The sequence below is a fragment of the Dendrobates tinctorius genome, unplaced genomic scaffold (genome assembly GCF_039654945.1).
Source record: "Dendrobates tinctorius isolate UK_male_01 unplaced genomic scaffold, ASM3965494v1 ptg000021l, whole genome shotgun sequence".
Classification (NCBI taxonomy): Eukaryota; Metazoa; Chordata; class Amphibia; order Anura; family Dendrobatidae; genus Dendrobates; species Dendrobates tinctorius.
In genome coordinates this window covers 35,062,196-35,080,341 of record NW_027361689.1, presented here as the reverse complement: position 1 = coordinate 35,080,341, position 18,146 = coordinate 35,062,196, and the positions used below count along the sequence as shown (strand labels likewise).

The following is an 18,146-nucleotide window of genomic DNA, read 5'->3' as shown; positions in this document are numbered from 1 at the left end:
ACAGTCTGGACTATTAGGGACGAAGCAAAACTACTTTAATTCTTTATTATTTGGTTATATGTACAATATGGGAAGAGGAGAGGATTCTATTTTTGCCATTTTTGCTTCTTTTTTTAAGCAAATTTTTAAAAATACAATTCTCTTTTTCCCATATTTTTAAAGGGATTGTTCACTAATGGACGACACTCTTCGATTATCTCAATCAATTAGGAAGAAAGTGTACAACACCTCCCGGATGGGAACATCTCCGAGCGCTGCGCCCCCTGACGGTCTCGTGGCGGTGCTTATGTCCCCTGATGGGCTGCAGACAATCAGCGGCAGCTGAAAGGCGACATTTCTCCTGATCCCGTAGGTAAGTAATCTTTCTTCTTGTATCGGTCACCATCGGGGCGCTCTACAGCAATGTACAGTGGGAACCAATCCCTTTAAGTATAAGAAAATCAAAATAATTCATCGATCATAAGATTTACCTTTTCCATAAAAGCCCAAAATATTGAAAAATTATGTGATCTATCCCACACGGTAAATGCAGGAAAAAAGAACAATAGCTTAACCCCTTTCTGACATCAGACCGTGCACGGTACCAGGACCCCTATGACCGAGGATAGGATAGTACGTCAATGCGATCAACAGCTCTCCGGGGGGCGCCGCTGATCACGGCCAGGTGTCAGCTGATTATCACAGCTGACACCTGGCACTATGTGTCAGGGGTGGTCACGGACCGCCCCCTGCATGTTAACCCCTGGCACACTGCGATCAAACATGATCGCAGTGTACGGGGGTTTAGAGAAGCATCGTCAGGGAGGGGGCTCCCCCCGTGCTTCCCTGAAACCCCCAGAGCAGCGCGATGTGCAGCGCTGCTGCAGGGCCTCCTTCCTTGCAGGTCCCCGGATCCAATATGGCCGTGGGACCTTCGGGGGCCTGCAGGGAGGCAGCTTCCTCAGTGCCTGCAGAGAGCAGGCACGAGGAAGCCTGGTGCAGTGCCAGTGTCAGATCACTGATCTGTCACAGCGATCTGTGATGTGACAGTGTGACAGTGATGTCCCCCCTGGGACAATGTAATAAAGTAAAAAAAAAAAAAAGTGTAAAAATAATTTATAAAAAAATCGCCAAATAAATTAAAAAAAAAAATATTCCCTAATAAATTCATTTTTTGGAAACAAAAAAAAAACAATAAAAGTACACATATTTAGTATCGCCGCTTCCATAACGACCCGCCCTATAAAACTGTCCCACTAGTTAACCCCTTTAGCGAACCCCTTAAAAATAAAAATAAAAAAACGAAGCAAAAAACAAGGCTTTATTATCATACCGCCGAACAAAATGTGCAAAATGCGCAATTAAAAAGACGGATATAAATAACCATGGTACCGCTGAAAACATCATCTTGTCCCGCAAAAAACGAGCCGCCACACAGCATCATCAGCGAAAAAATAAAAAAGTTATAATAGCTCGCAGAATAAAGCAATGCAAAAATAATTGTTTTTTGCATAAAATTGTTTTTATTGCATAAAAGCGCCAAAACATAAAAAACGACAAAAATGAGGTATCGCTGTAACTGTACTGACCCGAAGAATAAAACTGCTTTATCAATTTTACAACACACGGAACGGTGTAAACGCACCCCCCAAAAGAAATTCATGAAACGCTGGTTTTTGTTCATTCTGCGTCCCAAAAATCGGAATAAAAAGCGATCAAAAATGTCACGTGCCCAAAAATGGTACCAATAAAAACGTCAACTCGTCCCACAAAAAATAAGACCTCACATGACTCGGTGGGTCAAAATACGGAAAAATTACAGCTCTCAATATGTGGTGATGCAAAAACTATTTTTACAATAAAAAGCGTCTTTTAGCGTGTGACAGCTGCCAAATATAAAAACCGCCATAAATAGTAAATCAAACCCCCCGTTATCACCCCCTTAGTTAGGGAAAAATAATAAAATTAAAAAAATGTATTTATTTCCATTTTCCCGTTAGGGCTAGGGTTAGGGCTAGGGCTAGGGTTAGGGCTGAGATTAGGGTTAGGGGGTGTTGGGGTTGGAGTTATAATTGGGGGGTTTCCACTGTTTGGGCATATCAGGTGCTCTCCAAATGCAACATGGCGCCTGATCTCAATTCCAGCGTTCTGCGTTGAAAAAGTCAAATGGTGCTCCTTCCAAGCTCTACCATGCGCCCAAACAGTGTTTTACCCCCACATATGGGGTATCAGCTTACTCAGGGCAAATTGAAAAACAACTTTTGGGCTCCAATTTCTCCTGTTACCCATAGGAAAATAAAAAATTGGGGGCAAACATATCATTTTTGTGGAAAAAAATATGATTTTTTTATTTTTACGTCCGGGCGTTATAAACTTCTGTGAAGCCCTTGGGGGTTCAAAGTGCTCACCACACATCTAGATAAGTTCCTTGTGGGGTCTAGTTTCCAAAATGATGTCATTTGTGCAGGGTTTCCACTGTTTGGGCACATCAGGGGCTCTCCAAACGCGGCATGGAGTCCGATCCCAATTTCAGCCAAAAAAGTCAAATGGCGCTTCTTCTCTTCCGAGCTCTGCCATGCGCCCAAATAGTGGTTTACCCCCACATGTGGGGTATCAGCATATGCAAGACAAATTGCACAATAACTTTTGGGGTCCTGTTACCCTTGGGGGTTCAAAGTTCTCACCACATATCTAGATAAGTTCCTTGAGGGGTCTAGTTTCCAAATGGTGTCATTTGTGGGGGCTTTCCACTGTTTGGGCACATCAGGGGCTCTCCAAACATGACATGGCGTCCGATCTGAATTCCAGCCAATTTTGCATTGAAAAAGTCAAACGGCGCTCCTTCCCTTCTGAGCTCTGCCATGTGCCGAAACATTGTTTTCCCCCACATATCAGGTATCAGCGTACTCAGAACAAATTGCACAATAACTTTTGCAGTCCAATTTCTCCTGTTACCCTTGGTAAAATAAAAAAAATTGGACCTGAAGTAATTTTTTTGTGAAAAAAAGTTAAATGTTCATTTATTTTAAACATTCAAAAAATTCCTGTGAACCACCTGAAGGGTTAATAAACTTCTTGAATCTGGTTTTGAGCACCTTGAGGGGTGCAGTTTTTAGAATGGTGTCACTTTTTGGTATTTTATATCATATATACCCCTTAAAGTGACTTCAAATGTGATGTGGTCCCTAAAAATATAATGGTGTTGCAAAAACGAGAAATCGCTGGTCAACTTTTAACCCTTATAACTTCCTAACTAAAAAAGAATTTTGGTTCCAAAATTGTGCTGATGTAAAGTAAACATGTAGGAAATGTTATTTATTAAGTGTTTTGTGTGCCATATTTAAGGGCATAAAAATTCAAAGTTGGAAAATTGTGAAATTTTCAAAATTTTCACCAAATTTCTGTTTTTTTTCACAAATAAACGCAAGTTATATGAATGACATTTTACCACTAACATGAAGTACAATATGTCATGAGAAAATAATGTCAGAATCACCGGGATCGATGGAAGCGTTCCAGAGTTATTACCTCGTAAAGGGACAGTGGTCTGAATTGTAAATATTGGCCTGGTCATGAACGTGCAAACCACCCTTTAGGGTAAAGGGGTTAAAGGATTTGTCCCAAGATCCGATCTTCAGGAGCACACCGCTCCTCGGCCTCCTGGTTGTCAGGGGGTGGTGCACTCCTGACAATTCTTTTCCCAGCTCTTTATAATGCTGCAGACAGAGGCAGTTTTGACTCTGCAGCACTGGAAAATCACAGGATCAGAGCAGCACTTACAAGCTGGACAGCAAAAAGCCTGTAAGTGCTGCTCCCATTTCTTTGTGCAATGGTCGTTTACATGCAGTAGATGCATCTATGGCTTATGCATGGGGCTGAGGCACCTATATGGGGGATGTAGCTCAGTGGTAGAGCGTATGCTTTGCATGTATGAGGCCCCGGACTTTTTTTTCCACTTATAAATAACTTCCAAAACTTCCGAAGTCCCCAGATTTGCAGGAACAGAAGCTCAGTCAAGCCGCCACCCCGAATTATCAGGAGCGTGCCACCCTCTGACAACCAGGAGGACGACTGGATTCTATTTTTCATTCTACTTAAAAAAAAGATGTAAAAAATGCAAAAAATAAAATCACCTCCTTCTCCCATTTTTTAAAGATTTCATGCAATAGAATGCAAATTAATTATTTAAAAATCCTACAATGGGATTTTCTGTTTTTTTATCTTTACATACTTTTAACTCAGGAAGAGTTCAGAAATCAATATTTTGTGGAATAACCATGATTTTTAATCGCAGCTTTCATGCGTCTTGGCTGCTTTCCACCAGTCTTTCACACTGCTTTTGGGTGACCTTATGTCATTCCTGGTACAAAAATGTAAGCAGTACTTTATTTGATGGCTTGTGACTATCCATCTTCCTTCAATGAGGTTCAGGTCTGGAGATTGGGCTGACCATGACAGGGATTTGATGTGGTGGTCCTTCATCCACACATTGATTGATCTAGCTGTGTATCATGGCTCATTGTCCTGCTGGAAATACCAGTCCTCAGAGTTGGGGAACATTGCCTGAGTAGAAGGAATCAACTGTTTTTCCAGGATAACCTTGTATGCGGATTGATTCATACGTCATCCGCTAAGATTAATCTGCCCAATTCCAGCCTTGCCGAAGCATCCCCAGATCATCACCGATCCTACACCAAATTTCACAGTGGGTGCAAGACACTGTGGCTTGTACGCCTCTCCAGGTCTCTGTCTAACCATTAGACGACCAGATGTTGGGCAAAGCTGAAAATCAGACTCATCAGAGAAGATTACCTTACTCCAGTCCTCTATGGTCCAATCCTTATGGTCTTTGGCAAACTTCAGCCTGGCTCTCCTTTGCTTCTCATTGATGAAAGGTTTTTTTCTACCTTTACATGACTTGAGCCCTGCCTCTAGGAGCCTGTTATGAACTGTTCTTGCAGTGCACTTCACCCCAGCTGACATTTGCCATTCCTTTTGTAGGTCATTTGATGTCATCCTGCAGTTGCCAAGTGATATTCGAATAAGATGACAGTCATCCCGGTCAGTGGAGAGTCGTTTTCGCCCTCTGCCGGTCTGTAGTTTTGTTGTCCCCAATGTCTGCTGCTTGACCTTGTTGTAGTGGACTGCTGTCTGAGAAATTTTAAGGCAATATGACGTTCCCTGTACCCCACTGCTAGTAAAGCCAGAATTGAGCATTTCTTTTCCTCACTGAAGACTTTTCAACTCCTTCCGCATGGTTAAAAGTTATTTTTTAATTCCTATTACCTTTGAGATATTACTAGCACTTGTTTTGCCATCCAGCTTCTCCTATTGCAAGAGGATTGTGACCACCACAGCAGGGTCTTTTATACTTTTCTTCGTTAAATAAGATTTGGTTCCGGTGATCACCTAATCAGAAGCACATTAAGTAGAATGAGGTGTGCTCTGGTTGGAATTCAACTGACAGTGGAATGGAATGGCTGTCAGACATGTAGAGAAGCTGATTTCTATAACACTGTGCAGTGGTCTCCTAATTTCTGCCAGAGCTGTATATATATATATGGTCTTCTTCTGTCCTTGTATATTGACAATTTTGATGAGGTATCTAATAACTCTTTGGGTGGATATTGTGTATTCAGGTCGCCTCCGTAAAAATGTAAAAAACTTTTTTAAATTTTTTTTTTCATGATAATATAATAATATAAACTGTAACATGTTTGGGGGTTGACTGACTGCACTGTATACACTGATTTTCGGTAATGCTTGAATATAGAATATTTAATGTGTATCGAGGCATTTTTGTGTCCTTTCCATATATTCTATATACAATATCCATCCTGATATCATCTGCAAGTGCTTATATGTTATATACAAGTATGGACGTCTATATATTCAATATAACCAGTAATAGCTGCTATAATATTTTTCTCTTTTTCCTTCGTGGTTGATCCATTGCATTGTACATTTTAATTAGGATTTATCTAACCAAATATTAACTGTATATGGTGATTTAGCAGTATCTCTCCCGTCTGTAATTGTATTTGATATTATGTATTGTTGCTTCCTATATAAATTTCTATCATGTTTGGATCTAATCATCTGATGGCTGATTGGCAGCCTTGTGCTTTATTAATTTTTGCATTTATATCATTTTGTATTATTATATTAACTTTTTGTGGTATTGTGAATTCTGATGGCTGATTGACAGCCCTTATATATATTTATGCACTAGTTTGCTGCTGATATGTATATTCTTTTTTTTTTGTATGTACGCCGGTTTTGCCAGTACTTTATATGGTCCTCCATCTGTTGCATACTAGTGCGCATGGACCTAATTACTGCCGCCATCCCCTATCTGCTTCTGTGCCTGCGATGCACCCACTGCAAGATCACGTGGGGCCTCATGTGTTTCTGGTTTGGCTGCTGGGTGATGACGAGTCAACAATTGCTGGCTTCTGGCCTTAATTGACTTCCGGGCCTCTGGCTTTTTAAACCCACATATCGATGACACTTCCATGCTCCCTGAGGAAGGTCTTTTAATCGAAACGTGCGTCGGGGTGTAAAGGCTTACCAGCTATTTCCACTGCTGCTCTCTGCCAGGTACTATTAATAGGTAACATTGGCCAGTATACTCTATATTTTTGGTCAGCTGTATAAATATGTTGAATACACACTTATCCTGTGTGCTTTATTGATATCTAACTCAATTATCTTTCTAATTTTTGGCTATATAGAGTATGTACTATTTTACATGATCCACAGTGGATTTGATACCAACATGGTCTATGTTTTTGACCTCTAACTGTATTACATTGCTGGTCGCACCTGCCCTCCACAGTGCATGGTTGTTTATCTGCCCACCTATTATCCTGTCCACCTTTGTCTGTGAAATTTGATCAAAAATGTTCAAAAGGTGTATAGAACAAAAAATGGTATCACTAAAAATGTAACTTTGTCCTTCAAGGAATGCGGCCCCCAAGTTCAAATTTTTTTCTATATGCGGCCCATATACCAAGCCAAGTTTGAGACCCCTGCTCTATATAGTATTATGTTTGCTCTGTATGGTAGTATTATGTGAGCTCTGTATTGTAGTATTATGTGGGTGCTGTATGGTAGTATTACATTGGCTGTGTATGGTGCTTAGTATGTGGGATGTGTGAGGTACTATTATGTGGCTACTGTATAGTAGTATTATGTAGAAGTTGTAGGCTAGTATTATGTGGGCACTGTGTGTTAGTATGATGTGGGTGCTATATGGTAGTGTTATTTGGGCTCTGTATGGTAGTATCATGTGTCTACGCTGGCAACTTTATGAAAAACGGGTGTACTTTAGCCTGAATAAAGCGTTGCTGTCTATAGTTGAGAAATAAAAGCTGCAGTCAATCAGTGAGCTCATGTCATCTACACACACAGCTCTCAGTGATTGGCTGCAGTGGTGAATGTTCTATCAAATTTAGGTATGTGCACTCCTAATGTGTACAGAGAATGTAGCTCAGTGGTAGAGCGCATGCTTTGCATGTATGAGACCCCGGGTGCAATCCCCGGCATCTCCATGTTTTGTGATATTATGGAGATTACTGTTATTATCCAGAGTTCTCTCAAACTAACAAATGTGCGGCTGACACTGGGACACCGATAATAATCTCAGGGGGAATACTTATGATTGCGTTTGCAATTACCAATATTTGATCGTCATAAATGCTTATTCCTAAATTTTCAGTGATTTATTACATTACTTTTTCTATCTGCACAAAAACCTATATTTGACTGGTACAGAGGACGCAAATGCTAGAGATGCCTGCGACATTTTTAACAGATCATGCAACTTTTTTTTTCCTGTAAAAAGATGCAATCAGGTAAAAGACAAATAACATTTTTGGTTTTGTATAAAACTCAATATCCTGAATGCACCATTTAAAAAAAATAAATAAAGTGGTAAAAACATGACAGTAAATAGCACAAGATCGAAAAGTGACTTAAATACTGTAAATGCCGATGATGAATCGGATCCTAGTGCACAAACATTTTACGACATTTCGAAAAGTCGTCAATATTGAATTAGGTTCAAATGTCCGAATAACCGGAACCCACGAACATTATACCGAATAAAAAAAAGACGAATTGACGTAAAGTTAATTAAAAGGCGCAAATGAAATAATGTTTGTGGCACAAATCAAAAAAAGGCCCTATGGGTACCATTTTTATTAATACAGCCAGAAAGGCAGAGAGGGATCGCTCCGGTAGTGCATTGCCTTCTGAACAGAGGAACCTGCAGCTGTTTACACAGGGGATGTAGCTCAGTGGAAGAGCGCATGCTTTGCATGTATGAGGCCCCGGGTTCAATCCCCGGCATCTCCAGCTTTTGTTATAAAAAACGGGAAATATGTCAAAATAATTCACCAGTCGTAGCGTGGAGAGAGGCGGGAAGGCTGCGCAGGACATCGGAAGGTAAGAATAACACCATTTTTTATTTTTTTATTTTTTTTTACATTTTATCTTTTACTACTGATGCTGCATAGGCGGCCTCAGTAGTAAAAAGTTGGTCACACTTGTCAAACACTATGTTTGACGAGTGTGACCAACCTGTCAATCCGTTCTCCAAGCGATGCTACAGATCGCTTGGAAAACGCTAGCATTTTGCAAGCTAATTACACTTGCAAAATGCTAGTTTTTCCGCGGGAAAATCGCGGGAATTTAAAATGCGATTTTCCCACGGAATGGAATTCCGGAACTTACCGCGAGAGTTCCGCTACATGTGAACCCAGCCTTACGGTGCTTTTATTGCTCAATGGCTGGGTCACAGATAATAAAAAGTCATTATTGAGGGTTCAAATACCCTCTAATGTATCCATGAGAGACAACCCGCATATAAATTAGTATAGAGCCACAATCCAAAATATAGTGTAAACTCTGCCCTTACCCATAGTGCCTCAGTCAGGGAACCACAAGAACGCAGCCCCAACGTGCATTTCGTGTTGGCTTCTTCGGGGGTATTTGTTCCTTGTATGTGGTATTATAGGTCACTATGTGGTGGTAATATGTGGTCTGGTCATGGTGCGCTGGTATTTGTCCCCTGTGTGTGATATTATTGGTCATTTTAAAAATTGAAAAATAAATAAAAATATACCTAAATTGTATTGGATATTTTCACAAATGTTTAATAGGTTAGAGTAGAGTAGGTACTGGCCAAAAGTCTACCTTGTCGTGGTGGCGGCTTAAAAAATCTTTTGACTGTGGACAGTTCGAGGGTGGAGGCGACGCTGGGGTGGAGCCTGGGCAGAGTCTCAAGAGGGCCCCAAAATTCCTAGTGGCAGCCCTGTCTACAAATACAATCTGCTCCTCTGTAGTCTATAGCGATGTCGGTCTGTACATATATAGTGCTGGTTACAGCGCCCCCTGGTGTCTGACAGTTATTCTACATAGAATTCTAAACAAAAGCTAATCAGCTAATACTTAGCGCTGAGTCCGGTCTTTGTGTTACATCCGCACATTTATCAGATTTCTGAATATTTTGGAAGTTTTCTTGTTATTTGTCACAAAAGCTGGATGTGTGATCTATATTCTGAGAACGATCCATGACGAGAATCTGACTCTGAATCTACCATCATAGATCTTCTCACAATTCGTTTTTCTTTTTTTCATAATTCTGCAGCATAAATGACATCATATTCCAACAGTCTGGACTATTAGGGACGAAGCAAAACTACTTTCTTTATTATTTGTTTATATTTACAATATGGGAAGAGGAGGGGATTCTATTTTTGCCATTTTTGCATCTTTTTTAAGCTAATTAAAAAAAAATAAAATAAAATAAGCCCACATGATACTATCATACAGAGCACTTATAATGCTACCATAGAAATCCCACATAATACTACCCTACATTGCCCAAATAATACTACCCTACAGCACCCACATAATTCTACCATACAGAGCCCACATAAAGCTAGCACAAAGCGCACAAATAATACTACATACAGCACCCAGCCCCATAATACTACCATACAGCGCACACATAATACTACCGTACAGCGCACACATAATACTACCATACTGTTCCCACATAATATTACTATACAGTGCACACATAATACTACCATTATGGAAATATATATGTATATGTATTTCATATAGATCTCACTTGCCTGCTATAGGCTACATACTGCTATATACTCCATATATTCATGTATTCTTATATAGCCATATGCATACAAATACATATTCACAGTTTGAACCTTATAACTAGTTGGTGGAAGTTGACCTGCTACCCAGTCATCTCATGATAGCATTGTCTTCTGACTTGAGAAATATCTAGCAGACATAGGGAATGAGGAAGTAAGGCCCGATGGTCTGGCCGATATTGGAGACTTGCTGACGAGTGCAAGACTCCGGACAGTAAATCACATGGTATCTAAGTAACCCCAGGTCGGACACCCATATATGCTCATGTATTTAAACTGACCAATTAGATAAGAAGTTCAGCCTTATGTTAATGAGTAACCACTCCTTTCTGTACAGCTGATAAAACCAAGTATATTCAATAAAGTTTCCAGAGTTCTGCTGGAATGAGTTGTTGCTAACTAAGTGTAGCTTCCTCTTTTCCTTTGAGCGCTCAATAAGACTCTGTCTAATTAGGACAGGCCACAGCATGCACAGAGATATATATCTATATCAATCAAAAAATCCACATCACTGATCCCACATAATACTACCATACAGTGCACACATAAGGCTACCATTCAGTGCCTGCATAATACTGCTACTATGCGAACCTCCTTCCACCTGCCAGCATTAGATATGCATCTTTCGAAACGTTGTGCGGAGCCTACAAATCGGGGAGCAGCGGCAGGTAAGGGGAGGTTCGGGAGGCTATCATTTCACAGCCTCAGAATAACTGGATCAGGGGTCTGCAAACACAATCTGCTCCTTTGTAGTCTCTAGCGATGTCGGTCTGTACATGTATAGTGCTGGTTACAGCGCCCCCTGGGGTCCGACAGTTATTATGCATACAATCCTCAACAAAAGCAAATCTGTCTGATATTTAGCGCTGATTCTGGGCTTCGTGTTACATCCAGACAGAAGACTGGTGAATTTCCGCACATTTATCAGATTTCTGAATATTTTGGAAGTTTTCTTGTTATTTGTCACAAAAATGTGGAGATGCTGGGGATTGAACCCGGGGGGCCTCATACATGCAAAGCATGCACTCTACCACTGAGCTACATCCCCTGCACACACTGTCTGATGTGTGATCTCAATTCTGAGAACGATCCATGACAAGAATCTGACTCTGAATCTACCATCACAGATCTTCTCACAATTCATTTTTCTTTTTTCATAATTCTGCAGCATAAATGACATCATATTCCAACAGTCTGGACTATTAGGGACGAAGCAAAACTACTTTAATTCTTTATTATTTGGTTATATGTACAATATGGGAAGAGGAGAGGATTCTATTTTTGCCATTTTTGCTTCTTTTTTTAAGCAAATTTTTAAAAATACAATTCTCTTTTTCCCATATTTTTAAAGGGATTGTTCACTAATGGACGACACTCTTCGATTATCTCAATCAATTAGGAAGAAAGTGTACAACACCTCCCGGATGGGAACATCTCTGAGCGCTGCGCCCCCTGACGGTCTCGTGACGGTGCTTATGTCCCCTGATGGGCTGCAGACAATCAGCGGCAGCTGAAAGGCGACATCTCTCCTGATCCCGTAGGTAAGTAACCTTTCTTCTTGTATCGGTCACCATCGGGGCGCTCTACAGCAATGTACAGTGGGAACAAATCCCTTTAAGTATAAGAAAATCGAAAGAATTCATCGATAAGGTTTACCTTTTCCATTAAAGCCCAAAATATTGAAAAATTATGTGATCTATCCCACATGGTAAATGCAGGAAAAAAGAACAATAGCTTAACCCCTTTCTGACATCAGACCGTGCACGGTACCCGGACCCCTATGACCGAGGATAGGATAGTACGTCAATGCGATCAACGGCGCTCCGGGGGGGTGCCGCTGATCACGGCCAGGTGTCAGCTGATTATCACAGCTGACACCTGGCACTATGTGTCAGGGGTGGTCACGGACCGCCCCCTGCATGTTAACCCCTGGCACACTGCGATCAAACATGATCGCAGTGTACGGGGGTTTAGAGAAGCATCGTCAGGGAGGGGACTCCCCCCGTGCTTCCCTGAAACCCCCAGAGCAGCGCGATGTGCAGCGCTGCTGCAGGGCCTCCTTCCTTGCAGGTCCCCGGATCCAATATGGCCGTGGGACCTTCGGGGGCCTGCAGGGAGGCAGCTTCCTCAGTGCCTGCAGAGAGCAGGCACGAGGAAGCCTGGTGCAGTGCCAGTGTCAGATCACTGATCTGTCACAGCGATCTGTGATGTGACAGTGTGACAGTGATGTCCCCCCTGGGACAATGTAATAAAGTAAAAAAAAAAAAAAGTGTAAAAATAATTTATAAAAAAATCGCCAAATAAATTAAAAAAAAAAATATTCCCTAATAAATTCATTTTTTGGAAACAAAAAAAAACCAATAAAAGTACACATATTTAGTATCGCCGCTTCCATAACGACCCGCCCTATAAAACTGTCCCACTAGTTAACCCCTTTAGCGAACCCCTTAAAAATAAAAATAAAAAAACGAAGCAAAAAACAAGGCTTTATTATCATACCGCCGAACAAAATGTGCAAAATGCGCAATTAAAAAGACGGATATAAATAACCATGGTACCGCTGAAAACATCATCTTGTCCCGCAAAAAACGAGCCGCCATACAGCGTCATCAGCGAAAAAATAAAAAAGTTATAATAGCTCGCAGAATAAAGCAATGCAAAAATAATTGTTTTTTGCATAAAATTGTTTTTATTGCATAAAAGCGCCAAAACATAAAAAACGACAAAAATGAGGTATCGCTGTAACTGTACTGACCCGAAGAATAAAACTGCTTTATCAATTTTACAACACACGGAACGGTGTAAACGCACCCCCCAAAAGAAATTCATGAAACGCTGGTTTTTGTTCATTCTGCGTCCCAAAAATCGGAATAAAAAGCGATCAAAAATGTCACGTGCCCAAAAATGGTACCAATAAAAACGTCAACTCGTCCCACAAAAAATAAGACCTCACATGACTCGGTGGGTCAAAATACGGAAAAATTACAGCTCTCAATATGTGGTGATGCAAAAACTATTTTTACAATAAAAAGCGTCTTTTAGCGTGTGACAGCTGCCAAATATAAAAACCGCCATAAATAGTAAATCAAACCCCCCGTTATCACCCCCTTAGTTAGGGAAAAATAATAAAATTAAAAAAATGTATTTATTTCCATTTTCCCGTTAGGGCTAGGGTTAGGGCTAGGGTTAGGGCTGAGATTAGGGTTAGGGGGTGTTGGGGTTGGAGTTATAATTGGGGGGGTTCCACTGTTTGGGCATATCAGGTGCTCTCCAAATGCAACATGGCGCCTGATCTCAATTCCAGCGTTCTGCGTTGAAAAAGTCAAATGGTGCTCCTTCCAAGCTCTACCATGCGCCCAAACAGTGTTTTACCCCCACATATGGGGTATCAGCTTACTCAGGGCAAATTGAAAAACAACTTTTGGGGTCCAATTTCTCCTGTTACCCATAAGAAAATAAAAAATTGGGGGCAAACATATCATTTTTGTGGAAAAAAATATGATTTTTCTATTTTTACGTCCGGGCGTTATAAACTTCTGTGAAGCCCTTGGGGGTTCAAAGTGCTCACCACACATCTAGATAAGTTCCTTGGGGGGTCTAGTTTCCAAAATGATGTCATTTGTGCAGGGTTTCCACTGTTTGGGCACATCAGGGGCTCTCCAAACGCGGCATGGATTCCGATCCCAATTTCAGCCAAAAAAGTCAAATGGCGCTTCTTCTCTTCCGAGCTCTGCCATGCGCCCAAATAGTGGTTTACCCCCACATGTGGGGTATCAGCATATGCAAGACAAATTGCACAATAACTTTTGGGGTCCTGTTACCCTTGGGGGTTCAAAGTTCTCACCACATATCTAGATAAGTTCCTTGAGGGGTCTAGTTTCCAAATGGTGTCATTTGTGGGGGCTTTCCACTGTTTGGGCACATCAGGGGCTCTCCAAACATGACATGGCGTCCGATCTGAATTCCAGCCAATTTTGCATTGAAAAAGTCAAACGGCGCTCCTTCCCTTCTGAGCTCTGCCATGTGCCGAAACATTGTTTTCCCCCACATATCAGGTATCAGCGTACTCAGAACAAATTGCACAATAACTTTTGCAGTCCAATTTCTCCTGTTACCCTTGGTAAAATAAAAAAAATTGGACCTGAAGTAATTTTTTTGTGAAAAAAAGTTAAATGTTCATTTATTTTAAACATTCAAAAAATTCCTGTGAACCACCTGAAGGGTTAATAAACTTCTTGAATCTGGTTTTGAGCACCTTGAGGGGTGCAGTTTTTAGAATGGTGTCACTTTTTGGTATTTTATATCATATATACCCCTTAAAGTGACTTCAAATGTGATGTGGTCCCTAAAAATATAATGGTGTTGCAAAAACGAGAAATCGCTGGTCAACTTTTAACCCTTATAACTTCCTAACTAAAAAAAAATTTTGGTTCCAAAATTGTGCTGATGTAAAGTAAACATGTAGGAAATGTTATTTATTAAGTGTTTTGTGTGCCATATCTCTGTGATTTAAGGGCATAAAAATTCAAAGTCGGAAAATTGCGAAAGTTTCAAAATTTTCACCAAATTTCTGTTTTTTTTCACAAATAAATGCAAGTTATATGAATGACATTTTACCACTAACATGAAGTACAATATGTCATGAGAAAATAATGTCAGAATCACCGGGATCGATGGAAGCGTTCCAGAGTTATTACCTCGTAAAGGGACAGTGGTCTGAATTGTAAATATTGGCCTGGTCATGAACGTGCAAACCACCCTTTAGGGTAAAGAGGTTAAAGGATTTGTCCCAAGATCCGATCTTCAGGAGCACACTGCTCCTCGGCCTCCTGGTTGTCAGGGGGTGGTGCACTCCTGACAATTCTTTTCCCAGCTCTTTATAATGCTGCAGACAGAGGCAGTTTTGACTCTGCAGCACTGGAAAATCACAGGATCAGAGCAGCACTTACAAGCTGGACAGCAAAAAGCCTGTAAGTGCTGCTCCCATTTCTTTGTGCAATGGTCATTTACATGCAGTAGATGCATCTATGGCTTAGGCATGGGGCTGAGGCACCTATATGGGGGATGTAGCTCAGTGGTAGAGCGTATGCTTTGCATGTATGAGGCCCCGGACTTTTTTTTCCACTTATAAATAACTTCCAAAACTTCCGAAGTCCCCAGATTTGCAGGAACAGAAGCTCAGTCAAGCCGCCACCCCGAATTATCAGGAGCGTGCCACCCTCTGACAACCAGGAGGATGACTGGATTCTATTTTTCATTCTACTTAAAAAAAAGATGTAAAAAATGCAAAAAATAAAATCACCTCCTTCTCCCATTTTTTAAATATTTCATGCAATAGAATGCAAATTAATTATTTAAAAATCCTACAATGGGATTTTCTGTTTTTTTATCTTTACATACTTTTAACTCAGGAAGAGTTCAGAAATCAATATTTTGTGGAATAACCATGATTTTTAATCGCAGCTTTCATGCGTCTTGGCTGCTTTCCACCAGTCTTTCACACTGCTTTTGGGTGACCTTATGTCATTCCTGGTACAAAAATTTAAGCAGTACTTTGTTTGATGGCTTGTGACTATCCATCTTCCTTCAATGAGGTTCAGGTCTGGAGATTGGGCTGACCATGACAGGGATTTGATGTGGTGGTCCTTCATGCACACATTGATTGATCTAGCTGTGTGGCATGGTGCATTGTCCTGCTGGAAATACCAGTCCTCAGAGTTGGGGAACATTGCCTGAGTAGAAGGAATCAACTGTTTTTCCAGGATAACCTTGTACGCGGATTGATTCATACGTCATCCGCTAAGATTAATCTGACCAATTCCAGCCTTGCCGAAGCATCCCCAGATCATCACCGATCCTCCACCAAATTTCACAGTGAGTACAAGACACTGTGGCTTGTACGCCTCTCCAGGTCTCTGTCTAACCATTAGACGACCAGATGTTGGGCAAAGCTGAAAATCAGACTCATCAGAGAAGATTACCTTACTCCAGTCCTCTATGGTCCAATCCTTATGGTCTTTGGCAAACTTCAGCCTTGCTCTCCTTTGCTTCTCATTGATGAAAGGTTTTTTTCTACCTTTACATGACTTGAGCCCTGCCTCTAGGAGCCTGTTATGAACTGTTCTTGCAGTGCACTTCACCCCAGCTGCCATTTGCCATTCCTTTTGTAGGTCCCTTGATGTCATCCTGCAGTTTCGAAGTGATATTTGAATAAGATGACGGTCATCCCGGTTAGTGAGGAGTCGTTTTCACCCTCTGCCGGTCTGTAGCTTTGTTGTCCCCAATGTCTGCTGCTTGACCTTGTTGTAATGGACTGCTGTCTTAGAAATTTTAAGACAACATGACGCTCTCTGTATCCCTCTGTTAGTAAAGCCAGAATTGAGCCCTTCTTTTCCTCACTGAAGACTTTTCAACTCCTTTCGCATGGATATGTTATTTTTTAATTCCTATTACCTTTGGGATATTACTAGCACTTGTTTTGCCATCCAGCTTGTCCTATTGCAAGAGGATTGTGAACACCACAGCAGGGTCTTTTATACTTTTCTTCGTTAAATAAGATTTGGTTCCGGTGATCACCTAATCAGAAGCACATTAAGTAGAATGAGGTGTGCTCTGGTTGGAATTCAACTGACAGTGGAATGGAATGGCTGTCAGACATGTAGAGAAGCTGATTTCTATAACACTGTGCAGTGGTCTCCTAATTTCTGCCAGAGCTGTATATATATATATGGTTTTCTTCTGTCCTTGTATATTGACAATTTTGATGAGGTATCTAATAACTCTTTGGGTGGATATTGTGTATTCAGGTCGCCTCCGTAAGAATGTAAAAAAACTTTTTTACAAATTTTTTTCATGATAATATAATAATATATACTGTAACATGTTTGGGGGTTGACTGACTGCACTGTATACACTGATTTTCGGTTAATGCTTGAATATAGAATATTTATTGTGTATCGAGGCATTTTTGTGTCCTTTCCTTATATTCTATATACAATATCCATCCTGATATAATCTGCAAGTGCTTATATGTTATATACAAGTATGGAGTCTATATATTCAATATAACCAGTAATAGCTGCTATAATATTTTTGTCTTTTTCCTTCGTGGTTGATCCATTGCATTGTACATTTTAATTAGGATTTATCTAACCAAATATTAACTGTATATGGTGATTTAGCAGTATCTCTCCCGTCTGTAATTGTATTTGATATTATGTATTGTTGCTTCCTATATAAATTTCTATCATATTTGGATCTAAACATCTGATGGCAGATTGGCAGCCTTGTGCTTTATTAATTTTTGCATTTATATCATTTTGTTTTATTATATTAACTTTTTGTGGTATTGTGAATTCTGATGGCTGATTGACAGCCCTTATATATATTTATGCACTAGTTTGCTGCTGATATGTATATTCTTTTTTATTTGTATGTACCCCGGTTTTGCCAGTACTTTATATGGTCCTCCATCTGTTGCATACTAGTGCGCGTGCACCTCCTTACTGCCGCCATCCTCTATCTGCTTCTGTGCCTGCGATGCACCCGGTGCCAGATCACGTGGGGCCTCATGTGTTTCTGGTTTGGCTGCTGGGTGACGACGCGTCAACAATTGCTGGCTTCCAGCCTTAATTGACTTCCGGGCCTCTGCCTTTTTAAACCCACATATCGGTGACACTTCCATGCTCCCTGAGGAAGGTCTTTTATCCGAAACGTGCGTCGGGGTGTAAAGACTGACCAGCTATTTCCACTGCTACTCTCTGCCAGGTACTATTAATAGGTAACATTGGCCAGTACACTCTATATTTTTGGTCAGCTGTATAAATATGTTGAATACACACTTATCCTGTGTGCTTTATTGATATCTAACTCAATTATCTTTCTAATTTTTGGCTATGTAGAGTATGTACTATTTTACGTGATCCACAGTGGATTTGATACCAACGTGGTCTATGTTTTTGACCTCTAACTGTATTACATTGCTGG

At 40.7% G+C, this 18,146-nt stretch overlaps 2 non-coding genes across 2 annotated transcripts; one reads left to right on the top strand and one right to left on the bottom strand.

The window, feature by feature from the left end:
• The first annotated feature begins 8,265 nt into the window (after nucleotides 1-8,265).
• On the top strand, nucleotides 8,266-8,337 carry TRNAA-UGC (transfer RNA alanine (anticodon UGC)). Its single transcript has one exon. It is a non-coding gene; the product is annotated as a tRNA-Ala (tRNA).
• A 2,797-nt stretch (nucleotides 8,338-11,134) lies between these two features.
• TRNAA-UGC (transfer RNA alanine (anticodon UGC)) lies at nucleotides 11,135-11,208 on the bottom strand. The gene has a single exon. It is a non-coding gene; the product is annotated as a tRNA-Ala (tRNA).
• Between the last annotated feature and the right edge of the window lie 6,938 nt (nucleotides 11,209-18,146).